Source organism: Oncorhynchus tshawytscha, linkage group LG31, assembly GCF_018296145.1.
Source record: "Oncorhynchus tshawytscha isolate Ot180627B linkage group LG31, Otsh_v2.0, whole genome shotgun sequence".
NCBI classification, from domain to species: Eukaryota; Metazoa; Chordata; class Actinopteri; order Salmoniformes; family Salmonidae; genus Oncorhynchus; species Oncorhynchus tshawytscha.
In genome coordinates, this window is record NC_056459.1 from 7,168,125 (window position 1) to 7,186,284 (window position 18,160).

General features: G+C 42.4%; 1 protein-coding gene across 2 annotated transcripts in view; it reads right to left on the bottom strand.

Annotated features, from left to right (window-relative positions):
• Nucleotides 1–18,160, bottom strand: part of LOC112229852 (voltage-dependent calcium channel gamma-6 subunit) — a 52,370-nt gene that overhangs the window by 11,664 nt on the left and 22,546 nt on the right. The window contains exon 1 of one of the 2 annotated variants that reach the window (XM_024395944.2): nucleotides 1,894–1,935. The exons of the other annotated variant lie outside the window; for it this stretch is intronic. The gene's annotated coding sequence lies outside the window, so the exon portion shown is untranslated. Of the gene's footprint in view, nucleotides 1–1,893; nucleotides 1,936–18,160 lie in introns of those variants that run through there. 2 annotated transcript variants of the gene reach the window in all.

Consider the following 18,160-nt stretch of genomic DNA (forward strand, 5'->3'; position numbering starts at 1 on the left):
TGCACAGGTCGAGAGATGTTTTGTAATCATGGTGGCAGATTGTGTTACATTCAATACCGCCTTGCACACACTTTTGCCTGCATCTAACGTTTGCTGATCTAGGGTGTAATCATTAGTCCTACAGTTGAAAACGAGAGTTGCTTTTGGACAAATTCAGGTATGTCTATCCCTGTTTCGTCACGTTTGCTTCAGTTTAAGAAACATTTTTCAACAGAATTGGAGGAATGAATGCACCCCTGATCACACGCAAACACAGTTCACTTTCATAGCAGCCATAAACAAAGAGCATGATCACTTTCTTTGTTGAATTCCTTTTCGCATCTACGCGCGCTACTCCTCTCTCACCTTTTTCCTTCACTTGCGGACTTCAGTGCACAACACATTAGCTGTCTGTGACCAGGCGGATTTTTTTTTTTCAAGCCAACCCATAACATAACCGCTAACTGCTACACACAGCCTACATCGTTGTCACTATATTATCTAACGCCATAGTCAACATAGCTAATAGAACTAACGCATTAGTCAACCTGCTACAATCATGCAGTACAGTGTACAGTTAGCAATAAGTTTAGCAGTTACACCGGCAGGCCCCGGTGGCAATAAATTAATAAAACCTTCCTTGACTTGGAAGACTTCCAGTGTTGGATAGCCTTAGCCAGCTAGCTAATCTAGCACCCCTCTCCGTTTGAGCTGGGTGTTTGAGTGGGCTAAACTAGCTAGCTAAATACTGTAAGTGAAAGTGAAAAAAATACTACAAAAACTAGCTCTCTCGTTCTCCATCTTCAATTTTGAAGAAATGTATTTGTTAACTGTAACTATTGTCTTTCTATCTCTTCGAGTCAACTCCTCACCACAAGTTATGCACTGCAATGCAATCTGTAGCTTATGCTCTCAGTCCTAGATTAATTCTCTGATCCTTTAATTGGGTGGACAAAATGTCAATTCATGCTGTAAGAGCTCTGATAGGCTGGAGGACGTCCTCTGGGAGTTGCCATAATTACTGTGTAAGTCTATGGAAGTTGAGCCTCCTAGGTTTTGTATTGAAGTCAAATGTACTCAGAGGACAGAAACTAGCTGTCCTCCGGCTACACCATGGTGCTACCCTACAGAGTGCGGCTTAGGCTACTGTAGACCTTCATTGTGTGTTTTAATTATTTGGTGACGTGAATATATTTTGTATAGTTTAATCTAAAAACGATAGTTGTTTTTTTTATTCCACTATTTTTATGAAATTCTCTGAGGTGCCTCCACTGGTATGCACATGTTACTTCAGTTACTATCATTTAAGTCGGCGTTGTGTTAAAGTCACTTACACATTTAAAGAAATATATCTATATTGACTAGAGACTGCAAGATGGACAACAGTAGTAATTATCCTACACATAGCTACCTTACAAAGAAGTCTAAGCAACTAGTATGCCAACTAAAAATAAGACAATGAAACGGTTTCATCACAAATATTTGCACAGCATTACGGTTAACCTCGCATGGTATACAAATGGACAGCTTAATGAGAGGAAGCTCTGAACCATAGAGGTTACAATTACAGATGCAAAACAGTCCTCTATGATTCAGTTCTGAATACTTAAAGTGCCTCGCAAGATTCCATTCAAATAAACGTATTCAATTACAATACCCATTGAAATATACAACAGTGTGATCAACATGAAATTGAAATCAGCAAAAACACAAACGGCAACAAATGCAGAGACCCCAGAGCAACATTCACAAGGCCACCATTTGAGCATAAGCAATTCAGTTTATTTTTTCAGCGCTGTCATTAAAAATCTACAACGGACACAAATGAATTAACTTCTACTCATTTTGCTTTGCTATAGACTTTAGTCATGACCACGGTACGAATCATAACAATGATATGAAGAAGTTGCTGACCTGCTTGGTGTGTGTGTGTGGTTCAGTTCGGGAATGAAATAGGGCGAGGCGAGGAGAGGGAGTGAGCGAGAGAGGGATCGCAGAGGAAGAGAGGAGAGGAGGTATGGGCAGTGGAAAGAGGGTGGAGGCCAAAGTAGCCGTGTGTTGCAGAGAGTTGATGAATGGGTGGGTTTAGTAACTATGTGGCCACATGCCTACGTGGTGTTTGAAAGTGTATATGTTTGTTTAGACATGCACGTATGGTTGTGCTGGAACTGTCTGTCTTTGCTGGCCCCTGTAAAATGTATTTTCAAGAATATGCGTCATGAGTGTGTGGTCTCTATATCACTCTGTCGTGTGTGCGTGCGTGCGTGAGTATGTGTGTGTGTGTGTGTGTGTGAGCATGCACCCGTTACTGTGTGTGTGTGTGTGTGTGTGTGTGTGCATGTGTGTTTGCGTGTGCCTGCACCTGATAGTGTGTTTGTCTGAGTGAGAGAGCGTGTGTACACGAGAGAGTTTGGTGTGTGTGTTTCTTCATTCTATTTTTGACAACCACCTGTTAATGACATTAAAAAAAATAACTAGAGGCACTGGACCCCCGACAAGGTTATGTCATGAAAGGGGGTGGAGGTAAATTCCTGGGGCTTCTGCTAGTATTTTGTTGATTAAAGAATTGTGGCTGCAACACTTCAAAAAAGAAACTCTGCATATAGCCTTGAACGTGTGACGTAGGTGGAGCAAGATCGAGTAACGGCAAGGGGCAAACCAAATACTCTGCCTCAGCTGACAACTTCAAACCCACGATTTATCCATGGTCAATCTGGGTTTGTGTAGGAAACAGTATTATCTGATTACAGCTAAGCAACTGGACTTGCAGGATCTATTCACAGGGTCTATATCACTTAACGGTAATGTACCCTTGAGCAAGATCCAACCTGTATTGCTTGAGTTAATGCAAAGTCTATTTTAAAGCGGCTATATAAAGCGGCTATGCAAAAGTAAGTGTGACTTCTGTACATTGCCCTAGATAAAGGCGTCCTCTTGGCAGGAGGAAGAAGAAATGGGGACATTTTAGAAATGTACTTGATGTCTTCCATTCTAAAGGTGACATTATTACAATTGTTGCTGGGGAGACAATTTGGGAATGATTTATAAAACCTCAAAATCAAGTTGACTCAAAAGTAAATGTCACTTTCTCCTGTATCGGAAAGTTGAAAGAAAAATGTGATCATGCATGTAAATCTTTTATGCCGCCACTGCCCAATGCAGAACCTTATACAGTGAGTGCAGTGGGGATGGCTGTTACCAGCACATACCGTTCAGATCCTATGTCCTGAAGCACATACTGTACAGTACACAACATAGGCATAAGGACCTCAACACCATACCACAACTCCCGATCAGGGGGAAAGACCTATGTAGTTAGGTCATAGAGGGAATCCAGGGATGACTGTCTCCAAACCTTGCTACGCTGAAAGACAGGAGGAGGGTAATCAGTTAAAGCCAGTTGAAAAACAGTGATCCTGAATTGATTCATTGACTTGTTTAATGTATTTATTGCACAGGGTTTTGCATAAAAAAATGACGTATACTGTATGAACAAATAATTGTTTAACAAAAATACATGTACTGCTGGTATGTATATCTGGGCCCACGTAATAACATATTAGTCTATAAGAATGCAACGCAGGGTTAGTTGTGACCTCTCTGGTCTGAACTGTGCTTCAACAGAGTTGGTCGTTATGCGACTGGAAACGTTCATTCACGTAGGGAAGTATTCTCCTGGCAGTGACAGAATGCTGCAGTCAGATGTGCTCAGCATTGTGATAAGTAATGAGAGAGACCGGGCCGTGTTCGAATACAGAAATGCATCCTTCCTTCCTTGTTTCCTCAAATATCTTTGAAATGCATCCTCCCTTCCTTGCGTCCTTGAGGCAAGCAGAGATTTATACGTGATTGGATAGGTGTAAGAAATGTTACCACCCCATTACTTTCACCAATCCAACTAATTGATATCTCTGATTACTTCCAGGAAGGTAGGAGGGAAGGATGCGTTTCTGAAGTATTAGAAAAGGGTCCTGGACTGCGACTTACTACGAAACTGTAGCAGCAAATTATCTCCATAAGATGGCACTACCAGTCAGAGCTTTGTGGGGCTGCAGTACAGGACAAAATGAGCCCCCCTGATTTAAAAGGCATGCATGGCGAGGATGAATTCTAATGCGTAATATGATTAGACCAGTGTGCGGGGGATTCATACGGGACAAAGTTGGGGTTGGGTTGCGTTGTGCTGTTGTGGTCTATGGATAATACATTACTATTATAAAAAAAGGCTTCAAAGTTGACGAAGAGCTGAAACATGTTGGATGGTCTGGTGTGCTATCTAAGGCTTGGAGTGGTACTTAATGCCTTATTTGGCGAGTATGGCATGGAGTTCTTTCTGAAAATGGGACCTGACACGTGAAATGTAAGGTTTATTATAGGTTAGCTGCAGTATAGCTAGAAGGATTGTATATGGTGTGGTATTAAGGTTTAGTAGGGTACATTGCATTGTGGTGCACTATGTGCTGTCAGTATGGCAGTGCATCTACTCCTCCCTGCCTATGAGCTGCATTATAGCCAGTGGTAATACTGTGCTTCCTTCTCTCTCTGATTATATTAAGGTCCTGGCTGACGCAGAGAGAGATAAGGGGATTGCCACAGGAGGAGCGCCTGCCAGTTCTGTGCACTGTGAAGAAGAACGATTACTCATCAACCTCCTTGTCTCTCTCTCTCTCTCAATTTTTCTATCACTCACTTAGTGACACACAGACCCTTTCTCTGTTGATTTACTCTATCAACAATTATTTGTCACACTATTCTCGCTCTCACTCATATTTCCCTATCTCAATTTTCTCTAAACAAATTTCCTCTCCCATTTCACCTGACAACATTATCGTTGTGAAGACAGTGTGAAAGAGAAATTACCGTTACTGGTGTTATACCTAGTACTGATGTGCACTCAGTATAATGTTTCAACAGCAGCCTATCAAAAGTAACGGAAATCAAATCAAATGTATTTATAAAGCCCTTTTCACATTAGCAGATGTTACCAAGTGCTTATACAGAAACCCAGCCTAAAACCCCAAACAGCAATCAATGCAGATATAGAAGCACGGAGGCTAGGAAAACCCCCCTAGAAAGGAACCTAGGAAGAAACCTAGAGAGGAGCCAGGCCCTGAGGGGTGGCCAGTCCTCTTCTGGCTGTGCCAGGTGGAGATTATAAGAGCACATGGACATTAAGGCCAGATCGTTCTTCAAGATGTTCAAATGTTCATAGATGACCAGCAGGGTAAAATAATAATCATGGTGGATGTATAGGGTGCAACAGGTCAGCACCTCAGGAGTAAATGTCAGTTGGCTTTTCATAGCTGTGAATTCAGAGGTCTAGACAGCAGGTGCGGTAGAGAGGGAGAAAGGGGGGGGGTTAAACCTTGTCGTGCTGCTGCTAGAGTTATCACGTCTGGTGAACAGGTCAGGCTTCCATAGCCACAGGCAAAAGAGAAGAAACTGGATCAGCAGCATGACCAAGTGGACTGGGGACAGCCAGGAGCACACTTAAGTTCACACAGGACACCAGATAAGACAGGAGAATTTAGGAAAGATAGGAAAGAGTAATGCTAGCCCCCCTGCACATTGACTATTGTAGCATGGATACTGGAGGATGAGACGGGAGGGAGGGATCGGGGGACACTGTGGCCCTGTCCAAGGATACCCCCGAAACAGGGCCAACCAGGCAGGATATAAGCCCACCCACTTTGCCAAAGCACAGCCCCCACACCACTACAGGGATATTAGCAGACCACCAACTTACTACCCTGAGACAAGGCTGAGTATAGCCCACGGATATCTCCTCCACCTCATAAGCCCGAGGGGGCGCAAAACAGGAGAGTAGAGCATTGCAGTGGTCTAATCTAGAAGTGACCAAAGCATGGATTGGCATTTCTGCATACTTTTTGGACAAAACATTTCAGATTTTTGCAATGTTAAAACTTCTTTGGGATAGGGGGCGGTATTTTCACGTCCGGATGAAAAGTGTGCCCAAAGTAAACTGCCTGTCACTCAGGCCCAGAAGCTAGGATATGCATGTAATTGGTAGATTTAGATAGAAAACACTCTAAAGTTTCTAAAATTGTTAAAATTATGTCAGTGAGTATAGCAGAACTGATATGGCAGGCAAAACCCAGAGGACAAACCACCCCCACCCCCAATTTGTTTTTACCTTACCACTGTTTTCAATGGCTAGTACTCCAATTATAAGTCCAAGTCCTCCCAAATTCCAGTTCCTAGGGCTTCCACTAGATGTCAACAGTCTTTAGAAAGAGTTTCAGGCTGGTTTTTGGAAAAACGAGCCAGAAATTGTAGTTTTTATAGGTGGCTCCCATTTTGGCTGTAGTGTTTCCAAGCGCGTGGAGGAAAGCTTGTTCTTTCTTATTTATCTCCGGTAAAGACAATAACGATTCTCCGTCTTAAATGTTATTGTTTATTTGCGTATTAGGATACCTAAGGTATGACTATAAATGTTGTTTGACTTGATTGGGAAAGTTTATTAGTAACGTTTGGGATTCATTTGTATGCATTTTGATGGAGGGAAACTGAGTCGATTATTGACTGAAGTGCGCCAGTTAAACTGAGTTTTTATGGATATAACGAAGGACATTATCAAACAAAAGGACCATTTGTAATGTAACTGGGACCTTTTGGAGTGCCAACAGAAGAAGATCTTCAAAGGTAAGGCATATAGTATATCACTATTTCTGACTTTCGTGTCGCAACTCCCTGGTTGAAAATTATTTGTTATGCATTTGTGTGCTGGGCGCTGTGCTCAGATAATCGCATGGTTTGCTTTCACCGTAAAGCATTTTTGAAATTTGACACCACGGCTGGTTTAACAACAAGGTAAGCTTTATTTTGATGTATTGCACTTGTGATTTCATGAAAGTTTAATATTTATAGTATTTCTTTGTTTCTTGGGACCTAGAACTAGCATAACGGTTTTGTCCGAGTTTAAAAGTAAAACATTTGCCGTCTTCCACTTCCTTATATCTGAAACACAGGCTTCCTTGGTAGGCTTCACCATGTTCAAAATGTACTGCTGTGTGTCGTCCATACAGCAGTGAAAGTTGATATTGTGTTTCCGAATCACATCACCAAGATGTAGAATATTTCCTGAAAACAATAGTGGTCCTAGAACGGAACCTTAAGGAACACCGAAACTTACCATTGATTTGTCAGAGGACAAACCATCCACAGAGACAAACTAATATCTTTCTGATAGATAAGATCTAAAGCAGGCAATAACTTTTCTGTGTAGACAAGCGATTATCGACTTTTATCCCAAACAGATTTAACGATTGACTAAAACATAATAATTTCAAACCTTGCTGACATTTATATAAGATCCCGTGTCTCTATATTATGGGTAAGAATACTTGGGAACAGACATCTTAAATTAAGATCACTTGGAGCTGATTTCTGGTGTTTTTGCAGTCTTATGTCCAACAATGAAAATTCCACATACAAAGAAAATATGTGTACACTACCGGTCAAAGGTTTTAGAACACCTACTCATTCAAGGGTTTTTCTGTATTTTTACTATTTTCTACATTGTAGAATAATAGTGGAGACATCAAAACTATGAAATAACACATATGGAATCATGTAGTAACCAAAAAACCTGTTAAACAAATCAAAATATATTTTGTTTGAGATTCTTAAAATCAAATACAATTTGAATCAAATAAAAAGACGTTCAGTCTTTGGATAACAAAGTTGATGAGCTTAGAGCAAGGATTTCTTTCCAGAGAGACATTGGGGCCTGTAACATACTTTGTTTCATGGAAACATGGCTCTCTCGGGATACTCTGTCGGAGTCAGCACGGTAGCATTCGCGGGAAACTGAAAGCGCGAACCACCGCATTTAACAATGGCAAGGCGACTGGTAATATGGCAGAATATAAACAGTGTAGTCATTCACTCTGCAAGGCAATCAAACAAGCTAAACGTCAGTATAGAGACAAAGTGGAGTCGCAATTCAACAGCTCAGACATGAGACGTATATGGCAGGAACTACAGACAATCACGGACTACAAAAAGAAAACACTCACCTCTGTCATCATGAAGTGCTTTGAGAGACTAGTCAAGGATCATATCACCTCTACCTTACCTGCCACCCTAGACCCACTTCAATTTGCTTACCTCACCAATAGATCAACATACGATGCAATGGCCTTCACTCTACACACACGATGTCACGCCCTGGCCTTAGTATTTTGTGTTTTCTTTATTATTTTGGTCAGGCCAGGGTTTTTTTGTAGGTTATGGGATTGTGGTTTAGTGAAGTAGTCTAGGTAAGTCTATGGTTGCCTAGAGTGGTTCTCAATCAGAGGCAGGTGTTTATCGTTGTCTCTGATTGGGAACCATATTTAGGCAGCCATATTCTTTGAGTGTTTCGTGGGTGATTGTTCCTGTCTCTGTGTTTGTTGCACCAGATAGGGCTGTTTCGGGTTTTCACGGTTCTTGTTAATTTATCATCTTCATTAAAGTTGTATAAAGATAACCACGCTGAATTTTGGTCCTCCTCTCCTTCGACGGAAGAAAATCGTAACACACGAGGAATCATACGTACACAAATGTAAGCAAGGTTTGAAATGATTATGATTTAGTCAAACACATCTGTTTGGACTTCTTGTGGTCAATTAGTATTCGACAAATTATTTGTAATCATGTTCCTCCAGAAAAAAGTTGATAATCCCTGGTCTACACAGAATAGTTATTGCCTGGTTCAGATCTTATCTATCAGATATATATTATATTTTTTTCTCAGAACTTGGGGGGACAAATGTAACCACCCGCGGTCCACCAGTTGACGAACCCTGTGGTAGACCCATTAGGGTTTCCAAACTCTCCAAAGAATGTGGTTGTTGATGGTGTCAAAAGCCACACTAAGTTCTAGGAGCAGGAGAACAGATGCAGAGCCTTGGTCTAATTAACCACCTTCCCGAGTGCAGTCTCAGTTCAATGACTGGTCTAAAACCAGACTGTACTGTTTCGTATACATTATTTGTCTTCGGGAAGGCAGTGAGTTGCAGTGAACATACTCTAGGCTGATAGTTTTTTACATTTTCGGGGTCAAGGTTTGGGTTTTTCAGGAGAGGCTTTATTTCTACCACTTTTAGTGAGTTTGGCGCGCATCTGGAGGATAGGGAGCCGTTTATTATGTTCAACAAACTAGGGCCAAGCACAGGAAGCAGCTCTTTCATTAGTTTAGTTTAGAGTTCATACAGACAATCGCACGTCAAATTCAAGGATTTAAGTACTTTTTCAAGCACTAATATTTATTTTCAAGGACCATCAATTTGATAATAGTTGCTATTATGCAATTGTTTCTAGTTGCCACCAGATGGCGGCATATCACCACAACCTCCTATATTTTTTTTACCAACTTACTATCTAGCTAGCTAATGGCATTTATAATCCACTTCTTCAATCAGATTGTTAACTAACTAGCAAATATATTAAAGCTGCCTGATAAAGCTAGCCAGTTTATAGTAAAGCTAGGATAAATGTCTGAGGCTAGCTAACGCAATAGCGGCTGTCAATGCAATGGCTGGTCTGGAGTTCATCTGAAATGTACCGTTATACACTACATGACAAAAAGTACGTGGACACCTGTTCGTCGATCATCTCATTCCAAAATCATGGGCATTAGTATGGAGTGGGTCCCCCTTTTTCTGCTACAACAGCCTCTACTCTTCTTGGAAGGCTTTCCACTAGATGTTGGAGCATTGCTGCGGGGACTTGCTTCCATTCAGAAACAAGAACATTACTGAGGTGGGTGATTAGGCCTGGCTCACAGTCTGCATTCCAATTCATCCCAAAGGTGTACGATGGGGTTGAGGTCAGGGCTCTGTGCAGGCCAGTCAGGTTCTTCCATACCGATTTCGACAAACCATTTCTGTATGGACCTCACTTTGTGCACGGGGGCATTGTCATACTGAAACAGGAAAGGGCCTTCCCCAAACTGTTGCCACAAAGTTGGAAGCACAGAACCATCTAGAATGTCACTGTATGCTGTAGAGTTAAGATTTCCCTTCACTGCAACTAAGGGGCATAGCCTGAACCATGAAAAACAGCCCCGGACCATTATTCCTCCTCCAACAAACTTTACAGTTGGCACTGTGCATTGGGGCAGGTAGAGTTCTCCTGGCATCCGCCAAACCCAGATTTGTCCGTCAGACTGCCAGATGGTGAAGCGTGATTCATCACTCCAGAGAACACATTTCCACTGCTCAAGAGTCTAATGACGACAACATTTACACCACTCCAGCCGACACTTGGCATTGCATATGGTGATCTTAGGCTTGTGTGCGGCTGCTCGACCATGGAAACCCATTTCATGAAGCTCCCAACGAACAGTTCTTGTGCTGATTTTGCTTCCATAGGCAGGTTGGAACTCAATAGTGTGTTGCATCTAAGGACATACAATTTTATCCCGCAACGTGCTTCAGCGAGCTTGTGTGGCCTACCAATTTGGGGCTGCTCCTAGATGTTTCCACTTCACAATAACAGCACTTACAGTTGACCGGGGCAGCTCTAGCAGGGCAGGAATTTAACGAACTGGAAAGGTGGCATCCAATGATGGTGCAATGTTGAAAGTCACTAAGCTCTTCAGTTAGGTCATTATACTGCAAATGTTTGTCTATGGAGATTGCATGGCTGTGTGCTCGATGTTAAACACCTGTCAGCAACGGGTGTGGGTGAAATAGCCGAATCCACTAATTGCAACTTGGCTATCCTCACCAAAAGGCGATAGTTCTCTTGTATAGTAAGAGTACAGAGACTGCAATGAGAAGGCATAACTTAGCATTTTTTTGGGCCGGAGGAGGTCCTGCAGATCTATGTCCAGATAAAGCGTCCGGGGTAAAAAAGTAGTATGAGGACAAAACTAAAACTAAGACCTTGGTAAACATATACAACGTTTGATTAAATAGTCATTAGGAGTTTATATGTTTGGCAAGTAGCCAAGTAGCAACAAAGAGAACAGCAGTACGGAGACAATTCAGAAGTGTATTGCGTCACCAGCCACGTGAAAAAGGGAATGTCCGTCCAACCATTGCAGGAGACACAAAATGGCCGTCCAGCCACTCAACAAAGTATTTTATTTCCCCAAAGGATCATTTAGCTGGCCAGGTGTTCAACCACACCTCCCTAATTGGATTTCACAACAGGAACGGACATCAATTGAATGCCCGACAGCCTCAAGACACGACAGGACACCTCACCGGACTGAATGGCTCCAGCCATTCTACACTGAAGCTAAATTAAGATGACCCTGGATGGCCCCATCACATGTGGGAACCGGTCACTCAGCAGATTGGCTTGTTGGTGTGAAAGAGATACAACTGGCTGAGACACATGTCCCTAATTTACCCTGCGGCCAAATGTATTCATAGTGCGACTGCCTGGCACTGCTGGTAGACTTGGCTGAACGTTTCTGGTGTCATCTTTTTTACTTTATGTAAATAGAGTGAAATGCACACGGCTCTATAGTCCTGGCTATTAGAAACACTTACAGCACCTTCAGAAAGTCTTCACACCCGTTGACTTTTTCCACATTTTGTTGTGTTACAGCCTGAATTTGAAATTGATTACACTTAGATTTGGTTGTCCCTGGCCTACACACAATACTCCATAATATCAAAGAGGAATTCTGTTTTTAGACATTTTTACAAATGGATTAAAACGGAAAAGCTGAAATGTCTTGAGTCGAAAAGGGTTCAACCCCTTTTGTTATGGCAAGCCTAAGTAAGTTTAGGAATAAAAATGTGCTTAACAAGTCACATAATAAGCTGCATGGACTCATTGTGTGCAAAAACAGTGTAAACGTATTTTAAATGAGTACCTCATCTCTGTACACCAAACAAACAGATAGTTTTAAGGTCCCTCAGTCGAACAGTGAATTTCAAACACAAATACGACCACAAAGACCAGGGAGGTTTTCCAATGCCTCGCAAAGAAGGGCACCTATTGGTAGATGGGTAAGAAAAAAAAAACAGATATTAAATATCTCCATATACACCTATATACTGTATGTAAATGAGATATTTATGCATTTAATGTTCAATGTGCAAAAATGTCTAAAAACATGTTTCCACTTTGTCATCTTTGTGTGAGGAAAAAAAATATGTCATCCATTTTGAAATCCGTGGAATCAGTCAAGGGGTATGATTACTTTCTGACGGCACTGTATGTAGCCTCGTAGCTGGCGACGGTAGATAGAGGATGAGTCATATAGACAGAAGGGTAGAACCGCGCTTCCTCTCAACCCCAGAGAAATAATCAGATGGCAGCATACTGTAATACTTATGTTCAGAGTTTGCCACTAATGTTCAGACAAAGTGATGTTCACTTTTCCATGCTCTCCCCAATCTTTGGCCAGTGCACTTAAAGCTGCGGCATTACGTAACAGAAGTCTGGCAACAGAACATTTTATTTTTTCAAACCGGCAATGTATGCAGGCAATTCCATGTGAAACTTAAAATGATCTACAATTTTTTTTTATTTTACTTGAGCCTTTTTCAATTTGAATGAATAAAGATATTAGAATTTAATTTAAATGATTCAGTCTTTGATTCCATTAAAAGGGGAAACTGAACTATCCCATAACCTGTCTATATGGTACAACTTCCTGTGGTAAATAAAGGAATGTGTTTGGGGGAAGTTGAGACGTCAGTCATCATTAGCATGCCTTGGACCCAGTCAATAATTAATTCCAGCCACAACACTGAAGATATTGGTGTGGTGCTCCAAAAAGATCCCAAAGCTGTTAAGTCTATTATTGTGGTACCATAACAACAATAATTAGGGTCAGAGGCTAGAAGGAAAGGCCTATGTTTAGCACCATCGAGCCACAAATAGTAAAGAGCCCAGATCAGGGTTATGAAATGTGCTTCGTTGTGATCTTATAGGTTGGATGAGACTGTGTGACTGTTGCCAATGCCAAGGATTTTACCCTCTTCCATCAATGGGGCTTTTTTCATTCCTGTGCAAAATGTGTACTTGGCAAAAGAGTTAATACAACAATAATCAGTTTTGGCCAGTGTTAACCTCTTACACTGTAAATAACTAAATGTAATTCAAACCAGGGTGTCTGTAGTGAATCTTCTAGCACTGAGATGCAGTGCCTTAGACTGCTGCGCCACTCGGGGGCCCAATGTAGCCTCGCTATAGTTATTTTACTGCTGCTCATTAATTATCTGTTACTTTTTTATTTTTTATTTTCTTAAAACTGCATTGTTGGTTAAGGTCTTGTGAGTAAGCATTTCACTTTAAGGTCTAATACACCTGTTGTATTCGGCGCACGCTACAAATCAAATTTGATTTGGCTTGAACGAATGATCTCCGCATGTGTGGTTCCCACCGTGAAACATGGAGGAGGAGGTGCCTTCCTGGTGACACTGTCTGTGATTTATTTAGAATTCAAGACACACTTAACCAGCATGGCTACCACAGCATTCTGCAGCGATACGCCATCCCCTCTGGTTTGCGCTTAGTGGGACAATCATTTGTTTTTCAACAGGACAATGACCCAACACCCCTCCAGGCTGTTTAAGGGCTATTTGACCAAGAAGGAGGGTGATGGAGGGCTGCATCAGATGACCTGGCCTCTACAATCATCCGACCTCAACCCAATTGAGAGAGTTTGGGATGAGTTGGACCACAGAGTGAAGGAAAATCAGCCAATAAGTGCTCAGCATATGGGGAAACTCCTTCAAGACCTTGACTTTGGAAAAGCATCCCAGGTGAAGCTGGTTGAGAGAATGCCAAGTGTGCAAAGCTGTCATCAATGCAAAGAGTGGCTACTTGGAAGTTACTACATGATTCCATATGTGTTATTTCATCGTTTTGATGTCTTCCCTATTATTCTACAGTGTAAAAAAAACAACCTTGAATGAGTAGTTAAAAAAAATGACTGGTACTGTATAAGCAAAAATGTCAGTCGAAAACGGTGCCAGAACCACGCAGGTCCCTAAAACAGCAGACTATACATCTATTAAATTGCAACTATTTGCGGAGGTAGACCATTTTTGAGTGTTAAATTTAACACTATTAGAGTTGATGTAACACTTGCATTTTTTTCTCACTCTCAACTTTAACTTTACAGTCGACCCTCTGAGTGACCATTGCTCTCAAATTCAGCCATATGGATCAACAATAGCCGTGTGCAACCAGATGCAGTGCTATGAAAATGCCAATTGGGGTTGTGCACTGACCATGCCATTCTTATTGACCTCAGCAGATAAGAGGCCACACTGGCTGGACCGAAGTATCACTGGACTGTCTCTCACTGGACAGAACTACTTGGCGTTCACAAGGCAAATGGTGTCTAATGTCCATGTCACCTCTCTCTCTCATACTCACTCCTCAGCATCATTGTTCTTCCTCCTGTCCACCCTCCTCCTTACTCGCCCTCTCTTTTCCACCCTCCTCGCTTCATCTAGGAATCTGTTACTCTCTCTCATCCAACATCTTCTGTTCAAACTCTCTGAACTCTCTGAAACCCTTAAGCAGAATTAGCTGATTTGGTTCATTTGATCATTATCACGGATAAGTGAAAAGTCACTTTCACCTCTTTTTATCAAGGTATTTACAAAAAATCTAGAAAAAGTACATTACAGAACAATGTGACAACCTATGCTTATGCCATATTTGTGCCGTACTTATGCCGTATTTGCCATAACAATATAATGTGAAGTCTACTGTATGTTCAGTATCATATAACCACCTTGCATTTTTTTGTTTTATTTCCCCAATGGTCTTTGCTTTATATACAGTGCCTTCAGAAAGTATTCATACCCCATCCACATTTTGCTGTGTTACAGCCTGAATTCAAAATGTGTTAAATAGTTTTTTGTTCTCTCACCCATCTACACACAACACCTCATAATTACAACATGACATATTTTTAGACATTTATGCAAATGTATTGACAATGACATACAGATATCTCATTTACAAAGCATTACACCCCTTTGTTATGACACTCTCAATTGAGCTCAGGTGCATCCAATTTCCTTTGATCATCCTTGAGACATCCCTACAACTTGATTGGAGTCCACCTGTGACCAATTAAATTATTTGGAAATGATTTAGAAAGAAACACACCTGTCTATATAAGGTCCCACAGTTGACAGTGTACAGTATGTCAGAGCAGAACCTATACCATGAATTCCAAGGAACTGTCTGTAGATCTCAAAAATATAATTGTGATGAGGCATATACAGTATCTGAGGAAGGGTATAGAACAATTTCAATAACACAGTGGTCATCGTCATTGGGAAATTGAAAAAATATGGAACTACCTAGACTCTGCCGAGAGCTGGCCGTCTGACCAAACTGAGCAACCGGGCAAGAAGAACCTTGGTCAGGGAGGTGACCAAGAACCCAATGACCACTCTGACAGAACTACATAGTTCCTTCACTGAGATGGGAGGAATCAAATCAAAGTTTTTGTCATGTGTGCTGAATACAACAGGTGTAGACCTTACAGTGAAAGGCTTACTTACAGGCTCTAACCAATAGTGCAAAAAAGGTATTAGGTGAACAATAGGTAAGTAAAGAAATAAAACATTAGTAAAAAGACAAGCTATGTACAGTAGCGAGGCTATAAAAGTAGAGAGAATACATACAGACACTGGTTAGTCAGGCTGATTGAGGTAGTATGTACATGTAGGTATGGTTAAAATGACTATGCATATGATGAACAGAGAGTAGCAGTAGCGTAAAAGAATGGTTGGCGTACAAGAAGGGTTGGCAGATAGCCCGGTTAGCCAATGTGCGGGAGCACTGGTTGGTCGGCCCAATTGAGGAAGTATGTACATGAATGTATAGTTAAAGTGACTATGCATATATGATAAAAAAAAGAGAGTATAGCAGCAGCGTAAAAAGAGAGGTTTGGGGGTACACAATGCAAATAGTCCAGGTAGCCATTTGATTACCTGTTCAGGAGTCTTATGGCTTGGGGGTAAAAACTGTTGAAGCCTTTTTGTCCTAGACTTGGCACTCCGGTACCGCTTGCCATGCAGTAGTAGAGAGAACAGTCTATGACTGGGGTGGCTGGGGTCTTTGACAATTTTTAGGACCTTCTTCTGACACCGCCTGGTGTAGCGGTCCTGGGTGGCAGGCAGCTTAGCCCCAGTGATGTACTGGGCTGTACGCACTACCCTCTGTAGTGCCTTGCGGTCAGAGGCCGAGCAATTGCCGTACCAGGCAGTGATGCAACCAGTCAGGATGCTCTCTGTTGCAGCTGTAGAACCTTTTGAGGATCTCAGGACCCATGCCAAATCTTTTTAGTTCCCTGAGGGGGAATAGGCTTTGTCGTGCCCTCTACATGACTGTCTCGGTGTGTTTGGACCATTCTAGTTTGTTGTTGATGTGGACACCAAGGAACTTGAAGCTCTCAACCTGCTCCACTACAGCCCCGTCGATGAGAATGTGGGTGTGTTCGGTCCTCCTTTTCCTGAGGTCCACAATCATCTCCTTAGTCTTGGTTACATTGAGGGATAGGTTGTTATTCTAGCACCACCCGGCCAGGTATCTGACCTCCTCTCTATAGGCTGTCTCATCGTTGTCAGTGATCAGGCCTACCACTGTTGTGTCGTCTGCAAACTTAATGATGGTGTTGGAGTCGTGCCTGGCCATGCAGTCGTGGGTGAATAGGGAGTACAGGAGGGGACTGAGCATGCACCCCTGGGGAGCTCCAGTGTTGAGGATCAGCGTGGCAGATATGTTGCTACCTACCCTCACCACCCAGGGACAGCCCGTCAGGAAGTCCAGGATCCAGTTGCAGAGGGAGGTGTTTAGTCCCAGGGTCCTTAGCTTAGTGATGAGCTTTAAGGGTACTATGGTGTTGAACGCTGAGCTGTAGTCAATGAGTAGCATTCTCACATAAGTGTTCCTATTGACCAGGTGGAGTGCAATAGAGATTGCATCATCTGTGGATCTGTTTGGGCGGTATGCAAATTGGAGTGGGTCTAGGGTTTCTGGGATAATGGTGTTGATGTGAGCCATGACCAGGTTTTCAAAGCACTTCATGGCTACAGACGTGAGTGCTACGGGTCAGTAGTAATTTCAGCAGGTTACCTTAGTGTTCTTAGGCACAGGGACTTTGGTGGTCTGCTTGAAACATGTTGGTATTACAGACTCAGTCAGGGACAGGTTGAAAATGTCAGTGAAGACACTTGCCAGTTGGTCAGCGCATGCTCGGAGTACACGTCCTGATAATTTGTCTGGCCCTGCAGCCTTGTGAATGTTGACCTGTTTAAAGGTGTTACTCACATCGGCTACAGAGAGCGTGATCACACAGTCATCTGGAATAGCTGCCCCTTTGCATTCTCATGCATGCTTCAGTGTTGCTTGCCTCGAAGCGAGCATAGAAGTGATTTAGCTCATCTGGTAGGCTCGTGTCACTGGGCATCTCGCGGCTGTGCTTCCCTTTGTATTGTGTAATAGTCCTGCCACATCCGACAAGTTTCAGAGCTGGTGTAGTACGATTCAATCTTAGTCCTGTATAGACGCTTTGCCTGTTTGATGGTTAATCTGAGGGCATAGCGGGATTTCTTATAAGTGTCTGGGTTAGAATCCCGCTCCTTAAAGGGGCAGCTCTTCCCTTTAGCTCAGTGCAGATGTTGCCTGTAATCCATGGCTTCTGGTTGGGGTATGTACGTACGGTCACTGTGGGGACGACATCATCAATGCACTTATTGATGAAGCCCGTGACTGATGTGGCGTACTCCTCTTTTCGATCATAAGAGACAGTGGCAGAAACATTATGTACAAAATAAGTTACAAATAACGTGATAAAACACACCCAATAGCACAATTGGTTGAGAGCCCGTAAAACTGCAGCCATCTCCACCGGCGCCATTATGTCCCATAACCTGCCAGAAGCACAACAGTCTCTACAGCACTTTACCAATCTCGGGTTTATGGGAGAGTGGCCAGACTGAACCACTCCTGAGAAAAAGGCACATGACAGCACACCTGCAGTTTGCAAAAATGCACATGAAAGACTCTGAGCACATAAGGCAAAAGATTCTTTGGTCAGATGAGACAAAAATCGTACTCTTTGGCCTGATTGCAAGGATCCATGTCTGGAGAAAACCAGGCACAACTCATCACCCACCTATGACCATCCCTACCGTGAAGCACGGTGGTGGTAGCATCATGGTGTGTTGGGAAATCTGTT